At 51.0% G+C, this 10,075-nt stretch overlaps 1 pseudogene; it reads left to right on the forward strand.

Annotated features, from left to right (window-relative positions):
- The first annotated feature begins 8,595 nt into the window (after positions 1-8,595).
- Positions 8,596-9,857, forward strand: LOC146764360 (uncharacterized; annotated as a pseudogene).
- Positions 9,858-10,075: the final 218 nt, after the last annotated feature.

Below are 10,075 nucleotides of genomic sequence, written 5' to 3' on the forward strand. Positions count from 1 at the left end.
TTTCCTGGATCCATGTTTCAGATGGAAGCTGCTGGTGCCATCCTCACCTTTAACCTCTCTTTGGAGTACAAACAGATGTTCCCAGCTGTGTTAAGCCGGATTTGCTCAATGTTTCTATAAATCTTTTGTGTTCCCCATGGAACGAAGGGGCCATTTTGGCACTGAGGGGGTGACGTGGAAGCAAGGAGTCAATGGTGACCCTGGGGTCCCATGGAACCAAGGGGCCATGGTGACACAGCAAGGCCACGTGGATCCAGTGGTCCATTCTGACGCTGTGGATCCAAAGAGACCATGGAGACACCTCCAGAACCTCATGGAACCAAAGAGTCCAAGGTGACCCAGCGGGGCTGCATGGAGCCAATGGTCCATGGTGACACTGCCCGTCCAAGGAGGCCATTTGGACACTGCAGAAGCTCATGGAATGAGGTGGCTATTGTGACACTTAAGAACTTCATGACTCCAAATATCCATGGGGACACAGCAGGGTATCATGGAACCCAGGAACCGCTGTTGGCAGTGTGGAAACTCATGGAACCAGGGGCTATGGTGGCACTGCAGAACCAGCACAGCTGCTGCACCTTGTCCCCTGCCCTGCACAGCTCCTTGGGAGGCACGGCAGGAGCAGAACCCTGGGAGCCTCGGGAATGCCCGTCTGAGATCCATGGCACATGCTCCCAGGGGCTGGAATTCCAGATCCCAGCCAGGAAAAAATGTTCCTGCCCTTGAAGGCAAAGCTCTTATGGAAGAGCCAAAAGCCGATTGGAGCAAATCCTACAGTGAAATTTCACTGCCAGCCTTCATAACTTCACCCATGGTGGTTGTAGCTCATGGATTGGGAATGAAATCAGGGCAGGGTCTTTGGTGGGAGCTGCCCTGGCTCAAGGGTGACACTGAGAAAAGAAACAGAACAGGCAAAGAGAGTCAGGAGAGAAAGGAGGACACAAACACAATCAACTGAGAAGGTGGCACTCTGAAAAACAAAAGAGAACTGACTGAAAATTAGTGGGACAGGAATCAATAATTCTGAATGTTTTATTTATTATCAAAATATATCCCATACACCCAGCTGCACAGAATCATGATCCCACACCCTTTAAATTTGGATCCCACTTCTCCCAATTTCCCTCCTACCCCATCTCACCCTGGAGGCTGTGGAATTGGGTATTTTGTCATGGGTTAGAGTTTTTTGAGGTGGAAAAAAGCCATTTTGAAGTGGGATTATACCATTTTGGGGTAAGACTGAGGTGTTTTCAGTGAGACTGAGTCATTTTGAGGTGACAGATGAATCCATCTTGACTTTGGGTGTGCAAAGATATGGAGAACACTGCCTGAAATACCCCAAGAACCCACAAATCCTCCAGAATATGTCCCCAGACTATAAATTCCTTCACAAATACCTGTTAAAAGGTTGGACTTTGGAAATCTGTGAATAATTACTTTCTTTTCTGTCCTGTTTCAGGTGTTTTAATTGATAAAGACAAATCAGAAGAATGTTAGGGCCAAACTAAAAGATAACCAACCAGGTGTCTTCCCAATATGGATCACAGGGAATGTGGGTCACCAGGCCTGTGCCCAACATGGGTCTTCCCATGGGGGATAAGGCTGGAGCAGTGTACAAAGCTCTTCATGCAGTTCAGGGACTCGCAGGGCTTCCTTTACTAGTGCCTCCGTTGGTATTTGGTCAAGTGAGAGTTCTGGGTGAAGCTCTTCCCACACCGGGGACACTCATAGGGCCTCTCCCCAGTGTGCATGTGCCGGTGGGTGACAAGAGTGGAGTTGCACTTGAAGTCCTTTCTGCAGTTGGAGCAGCAGAAGGGTCTCTCCTGTCTGTGAATCTGCTGATGACAGAAGAGATTTGAGCAGGTCTTAAACTTCTTCTGACACTCGGGACACATGTAGGGCCTCTCCCCAGTGTGGATCATGTGGTGGATGATCAGTTTGGACCTCTGGCTGAAGCCCTTCCCACATTGCTCACACTTGTATGGCCTTTCCTCAGTGTGGATGATCTGGTGGCGAATCAATGAGAACTTCTGGCTGAAGCTCATCCCACATTCCTCACACTCATAGGGCCTCTCCCCGATGTGGATGCATTGGTGGGTGACAAGGGCAGAGCTGCAGCTGAAGCCCTTCCCACACTCAGGGCAGCGGAAGGGCCTTTCCTCTGTGTGAATCTGCTGGTGGCAGAGGAGATCAGAGCTGGTGTGAAACCTCTTCTGACACTTGGGACACTCGTAGGGCCTCTCCCCAGTGTGGATGCGTTGGTGGGTGACAAGGGCAGAGCTGCAGCTGAAGCCCTTCCCACACTCCCCACACTCGTAGGGCCATTCCCTGGTGTGGATAATCTGGTGGCAGATCAGGGTGTTGCTCTGCCTGAAGCTCTTCCAACACTCCAACCACTTCTAGGGCTTCTCCCCATCATGAGGCTTCTCATGGACCACCAGCTTCCAGCTCTGGCTGAAGCTCTGCCCACCTTCCTGGCACAGGGTGGGTCTTTCCTCCTCAGAGCACCCTGGGCTGGGCTTGCAGTACCTCCTCCTGTAGGATCTCTGAGGGATTTCCTCCCTATTGGATTCCTGTGCTGTGCAGCTGCTCAAAATGCCCTCTTCCACTAGGTTCTGCAGAGGGGATTTGTCCTCCCTCATCTCCATCCCCAGCAGCTTATCTGGGGGAGGAAGGACAAGGAGAGGATGGGGTTTGCCTCTGAGCCAGAGGGAAGAGGAAGGAGGTTCCCCCAGTGCTTCCCCAATAGGACAGCGTTGGCAGTGGGGCTGTCCTGCAGCCGGGGGCCAGGCTGAGCTGTGAGATGGAGCAGGAGAGAGGGGGAAAGGAGCATTGACTTCCTCCTCACCTGTCTGGGGGTCGCAGGGCATCTTCCTCTTCCTTGCAGCCTCCTCCTCCATCTGGCAAGCTTTGAGGGATGGGAAATCCAGCTTTGGAAGGAAAACAAGGGGAGAACACATTAAGTTTTGTACTGGTTTTAAAGCAAACCAGGGAGAGAGTCTAAGCCAGAATGACAACTGAGTAAGAAAATTAAGATCAAGGCAATGATGCAGAAACACTGGTTTAAACTCACAGAGTCAGGATATAACCTGACACCCCGTTGCTCAAAGTGGTGGTAGTAGTCTGATGAAATGGTGGCTGCAGTTTGGCTCGAGTGATGAACATGATTCTGTCAAAGCAGTGATCCTGTAGAAGGGTCTGGTCTTCCTCTGAAGGTTCGGTGATGATTATGGAGTTCTTGTCCTCTGGGAATGCAGTAGGCAAGGTGGTCGTGGTGTTGCAAGGGTGAGATTATATCCAGGCAGGAATGCTTGGTTCCTCCCCCTGGGCGGAGCATCCCACAATGGGATGATGTAATTTTATCAGTCCTGTAGTGACACTCAATGGCCCATTAACAGAAGATGGCCCTGAAGGGCGTTATCAGGGCTGAGCCATGGAAGAGATAAAGAACACTGCCCCACCTGATGATAACAGTTTATGGAGATGGGGACTGAAAACACTTTTGGTTACATCTGACACTGTAACCTGAAACAGTGAGGCAATCCCTGCTCGGGGTGGGGGGTGAGCACCACCACCCTTACCCAAACTGGCTCAGGTGTAAAACCCCCACCCTGGGAAGGCCACGCACACAGGGGACAATGTCACACTTGCCCCGCACTAGGGGAGATCTCTGTCCGTGTCACTCCCTTGCTCTCCCCCCTTTTCTCTTTCTTTCTATCTCTCTCTCTACCTCACATTTACTGATCAATAAAATCCACTTTCTATTTGGTCTCCTTAGCACCTTAATTAGGGCAGAGGCAACTGTCTAATAATTTTATTAACCAGACTGCAACATTATTTTCGCACAGTGAGTTCAGGGCTCTGTTGTCTGACCCCAAGTGCCTTTGACAACAGCCTGGTTCCCTCCTCTGAGCAGGTTTTGCCTCTTCTGGAGGAACTCCTGGAAACTTGGATGCAGCTTCCTCTGAGTGACTTTTGGGAGAACATATGAGGAAAATGGCTGTTGTGGGTGGCCAGTGTAAAGAAAATAAATTCTTGTCCTTCCATGAAATGTTTGTTAAAATAATTGGAGGAAAGGGAGCAAATCATACCAGAGAGACTGACAAGGTTCATTCACTCCAAGGTGAGGAACACAAGGCTACTAAATTCCTATGAGAAGCCCAGTTCAAGTAGATAAATTCCCAAGTAACTCCAGAATTCAGAGGTTTTGGGACTTTGCCAAATATGAGAATCATTATTTTCTTGGTCCCTGTCACCTTTGTGACAGCTACACTGAGCTTTCCCTTCCCTTTATTAATGTGTATTGGGTCAAATTTCCACTTTCCTTTTTTTGGAACCTGCCAGCACCTGAGCTGGAGATGTGCAGGAACTGATGAAACTTGGAATTGCCACAGAATTGCTTCTATTTTCAGTTTATTCATGTATGGGATTTGTTTGCATTTCCATCACAAGTGACTTTTGGGAAGAGCAAATATACCTCAAGGCATTTTTTGGAGGGCTAAGTTTTATTTCTGCCGAGTTTGTTTTGTCCAGTGCTCAGGGGATGCTCAAGGGGTCTCTGTGCTTCTCGCCCTGGGGGATTCTTGGGAGGGGCTTGGGGTGGTTGTCCCTGTTCCCGTCACTCGAGGCCATTCCCTAGGGGTGTTCATGTCCCTGTCACCCCAGGCCATTCCCCAGGGTGTCTCCATCATTCTCACCCAGGGAATACCTGGGGGGTCTCCCACCCTCTCACCCCTGTGCCAGGAGTTGCTCGGGGCAGTCTCTGTCCCTCTCAGCCCAGGGAATGCTCAGGAGTCTCTGTCCCCTTGCCCTGGGGGATGCTCAGGGGGTCTCCATCCCTCTGGCCTCAGGGAATGCTTGTGCAGGGCTGGGGACCAGGGGCTCTGTGTCCCTCTCAGCACTGAGGGTGCTCGGGGCTGGGGGGGCTCTCCGACCTTCTCATCCCTGGGGAGGCTGGGGGGTCTCTGTCCCTCTCAGCCCTGGTGTGACCCCACCCAAACATCATTGGGGTCAGAGGGACAGAGACACCCCCATACCCCCAGAAGGGCTGAACCTGGGATTTTGTTTGGGGCTGAGGATTTAGGATGTGGCTGGAATTGGGTCTGGGGTTGGAGTTGGGGCTGAGATTTGGATTAGAGCTGGGATTGGGATTAAGGCAAAACATGGGATTGGCTTTAGGGCTGGGGCTGGGATTGGGTCTGGGGCTAGACAAGTCTGGCACTGGACTGAGATTAAATACAGAACTGTGAGTGTGTCTAAACATGGAGTGAGATTGAGACCAGGATCAGGGTCAGGGTTGGGACTGAGCACACGCAGAGCGGGACAGGGAGGGTGTCACTGCAGGATGTCCCTGGCATCGTCCCAGCCCTCCTCAGGCACCTCCAAACATGGGGGCAGCTGGGTGCTCCAAGATCCAGGTGCTGCCACGCAGCCCCTCAATACCAGGCGAACATTCCCTGAGGGCAGCCCTGAATGTGACCCTTGGGGCTCTGGGATCAGCCCTCGCATCTCTGTGGGAGCATCTGCAGACAAGATGAGAGACTTTCTCGCACTCATTCCTGAGGAAGGGTGAAGCCCAGCTGTCCTTTTCTCCTGCTGCCTCCTCCTCTCCTCAGCTGAGTATGTGAAATCAGGAGCAGGAAATCCCCATTCCCTGTTTCCTTGTGGGTACAGCCTGGAAAATCCACTCAAAATGAAGAACGTTCTGACAGCCCTGCTGAATGACACCGGGAGGAGGTTGGTGAGAAAGGGAGGAAATTGTATTTTGATTGGAAATACAAGTTAAAAATTATTTCTTTCCATCCCATTCCTTTTCAGTCTCTTGCAGTTCTGTTTTCAGAGTGCCTCCTTCTCAGCTGATTGTGTTTGTGTCCTCCTTTCTCTCCTGCCTCTCTTTGCCTGCTGTTTTTCTCTCTCCGTGTCTCCCTTGAGCCAGGGCAACTCCCACCAAAGACAGCAAAGATAATCAAAATCTTGGTTATCTCAGAGGTCTTTTATAGTCCACTGTCAAAGCAGGGGAACAGGCAAAAGACATTGAAAGTCTATTGAAATCGTTGAGGGGGAACGGGTAGAATGAAGACTAAGTCCATTGAAGCCACTGAGGGGGAACAGGTCATGTTATCAGCTGTGAACGAGAGCCATTGTTTTCATGGTCCATCAACCACACCTGGGAAACATCTCACATTGATCAGGCCAGCCCTCCTCCCTGTGGTGGTGGTCTCAGTCTCAGTCCTTGGGAAAAGGCTTCAATCTCTGTCTATCACAGTGGTCATGAGGCAGATGAGGGGTCTTCCATGGGAGATCACCAGAGTTACCCCAAAGTTCATTGGGCCAAGAGGTGGGAAAATCTGTGGGTTGAGCAGGTATTGTGAAGCCGGTGTGAGCATGTAGAACAAGCCACTCCTTGCCAGGTCCTTGCCAGGCCCTGCTCGAAGCAGTGGTCTGTGGTGGTACAGCAAATAGACCTGCAAAAATAATCATCCATCTCTCCAAGCTGGATCTCCAATTAGGGTCTGCAAGATCTCAGTTTCTGCCATTGCGGCAAACGTGAGGCAAAAATGAGAGGAACATGGGACCATCTTTTACACAGGGTGCTGATGTCCTTTGAAGTGGAACGATCCCCACATGCATCCAGCACTGCAATAAACATACCATCTCTGCAACTCCTTACAGGATTTGTGAGGATCAGTTTTTCATCCGTGTTTCAGCAGCAGAGCTAGCAGACTAAACAGCATATTTTACCTATGCTAGCAAGCTACTAATAATTCAAATCAGCACATTTCACCTAAATCCAAATGGATTTCTACCATGTTAAATTTACCTTATTAAATACCCTGTTTCAACCCCCGAGCACACCCTGGGCTGCGAGGGACAGAGTCTCCCCCGAGCACTCCCCTGGCACAGGGGTGAGAACAATGGAGACTGCCCTGTGGAATGGCTTGGGGTGACCGGGAGAGAGACACCTCCTCAGGAATGGCCTGGGGTAACAGGGATAGGGACAGGGACAGCCCCTGTGGAATAGCCTGGGGTGAAAGAGATGGGGACAACCCCTCAGGGGAATGCCCTGGGGTAACAGGACCAGGGACACCCCTGGGGAATGGCCTGGAGTGACAGGGAAAGGGACAACCCATCCAAGCCCCTCCCAAGCATCCCCCAGGGAGAGAGGCACAGAGACCCCTCGAGCATCCCCTGAGCACTGGACAAAACAAACTTGGCAGAAATCAATTTAAACCCTCCAAAAAATGCCTTGAGGTATATATGCTCTTCCCAAAAGTCACTTGTGATGGAAATGCAATCAAATCCCAAACATGAACAAACCAACAATAGAAGCAATTCAGTGGCAACTCCAAGTTTCATCAGTTCCAGCACAGGTCCAGCTCAGATGCTGGCAGGTTCCAAAAAAAGAAAAGTGGACATTTAGCCCCATACAGATAATTAAAAGGAAGAGAATGCGCTGTGTAGCTATGACAAAGGTGACAGGGACGAAGGAGATAATGATTCTCATATTTGGCAAAACCCCCAAACCTGTAAATTTGGGAGTTATTCAGGAATTTAGGTAGAGCTGGGCTTCTTGTAGGACTTGTCAGTCTTGCTGGTATCATTTATTCCCTTTCTTTCAGTGATTTTAGCAAACTTTGCAGGGAAGGACAAGAAAATATTATCTTTACACTGGCCACCCACAACAGCCATTTTCCTCATAAGTTCTTCCATAAGTTGCTCAGAGAAAGCTGCATCCAAGTTTCCAAGAGTTCCTCCAGAAGAGGCAAAACCTCCTCAGAGGAGGGAACCAGGCTGTTGTCAAAGGCACTTGGGGTCAGACAACAGAGCCCTGAACTCACTGTGCCAATTTAATATTGCAATCTGGATAATAAAATTGTTAGAGAGTTGCCTTTGCACCAATTAAGGTGCTAACAAGACCAAATCCAAAGTGGATTTTATTGAACAGTAAATGTGAGGTAGAGAGAGAGATGGAAAGAAAAAGAAAAGGGGTAGAACAAGGGACTGACAGGGACAGAGATCTCCCCTGGGGCGGGGCAAGTGTGACATTGTCCCCTGTGTGCGTGGCCTTCCCAGGGTGGGAGTTTTACACCTGAGCCAGTTTGGGTAAGGGGGGTGGTGTTCACCCCCCACCCCGAGCAGGGATTGCCTCACTGTTTCAGGTTACAGTGTCAGATGTAACCAAAAGTGTTTTCAGTCCCCATCTCCATAAACTGTTATCAACAGGTGGGGCAGTGTTCTTTATCTCTTCCATGGCTCAGCCCTGATAACGCCCTCCAGGGGCCATCTTCTGTTAATGGGCCATTGAGTGTCACTGCAGCACTGATAAAATTACATCATCCCATTGTGGGATGCTCCGCCCAGGGGGAGGAACCAAGCATTCCTGCCTGGATATAATCTCACCCTTGCAACACCATGATCACCTTGCCTACTGCATTCCCAGAGGACCAGAGCTCCATAACCACCACCGAACCTTCAGAGGAAGACCAGACCCTTCTACAGGATCACTGCTTTGACAGAATCATGTTCATCACTCGAGCCAAACTGCATCCACCATTTCATCAGACAGCTACCACCACCCTGACTATCCGGGTGTCAGGTTATATCCTGACTCTGTGAGTTTAAACCAGTCTTTCTGTATCATTGCTTTAATCTTAATTTTCCTATTAAATTGTCATTCTGGCTTAGACTCTCTCCCAGGTTTGCCTTCAAACCAGTACAAAACTTAATCTGCTCATCCCTTGTTTTCCTTCCAAAACAGAATTTCCCATACCCAGACTTTGGCTGGATGGAGGAGGAGTCTGCAAGGAAGAGGAAGATGCCCCAGGACCCCCAGGCAGGTGAGGAGGAAGTCAGTGCCCCTTTCCCCCTCTCTCCTGCTCCATCTCCCAGCTTAGCACGGCTCCCGGCTGCAGGACAGCCCCGCTGCCGGTGCCCTCCTGCTGGGGACGCACTGGGGGGATCTCCTTGCCCTTCCCTGTGGCACGAAGGCAAATCCCATTCTCTCCTTGTCCTTCCTCCCCCAGACAAGGAGCTGAGGATGGGGACCAGTGAGGGCAAATCCCCGTGGAAGAACGTCGTAGAAGAGGCCATTTTGAGGAGCCCCACAGCACAGGAATCCAACAGGGAGGAAAAGCCCCAGAAATCCCCCAGGAAGAGGGGCTGCAAACCCAGCCCAGGGTATTCTGAGGAGGAAAGTTCCACCCTGGGCCAGGAAGGTGGGCAGAGCTCAAGCCAGAGCTTGGAGCTGGAGCTCCATGAGGAGGTTCACCATGGGGAGAAGCCGTACAAGTGCTTGGAGTGTAGGAAGAGCTTCAGGCAGAGCAACAATCTGAAACGACACCAGATGATCCACACTGGGGAATGGGCCTACGAGTGTGGGGAGTGTGGGAAGGGATTCAGCTGCAGGTCCCACCTCATCATCCACCAACGCATCCACACTGGGGAGAGGCCCTACGAGTGTCCCAAGTGTCAGAAGAGGTTTCACACCAGCTCTGATCTCCTCTGCCACCAGCAGATTCACACAGAGGCCCTTTCAATGCCCCGACTGCAGGAAGAGCTTCAAGCGCAACTTCCACCTCATCAGACACAAGCGCATCCACACTGGGGAGAGGCCCTATGAGTGCCCCACATGTGGGAAACTATTTCAGACCAGCTCAAATCTCCTCTTGCATGAGCGGATTCACACGGATGAGAGGCCCTACCGCTGCCCCGACTGTGGGAGGAGCTTCCAGCACAACTCCACCCTTGTCAGGCACCAGTCCATCCATACCAGGGAGAGGCCATACGAGTGTCCCCAGTGTGGGAAGAGCTTCACCCAGAGCTCTGACTTGACCAAACACCAACGGAGCCACCAGTAAGGGAAGCCCTGCAAATTCCCCAGCTGCAGGAAGAGCTTTGTGCAGTGCTCCAGCTTCATCCCCCATTGGAGGACCATGTTGGGAAGAGCCCTGATGATCCATGTTCCCTGTGATCCATGCTGGGAAGACACCTGTCCCTTTTCCTGCCCCTGCCAATGACCTGATGTGGGATAGAAGAACATGAGGGTCTGGCCATGGCCCTGTCACTACATTCACTC

The sequence above is a fragment of the Lonchura striata genome, chromosome 35 (assembly GCF_050655825.1).
Source record: "Lonchura striata isolate lonStrDom1 chromosome 35, ASM5065582v1, whole genome shotgun sequence".
Classification (NCBI taxonomy): domain Eukaryota; kingdom Metazoa; phylum Chordata; class Aves; order Passeriformes; family Estrildidae; genus Lonchura; species Lonchura striata.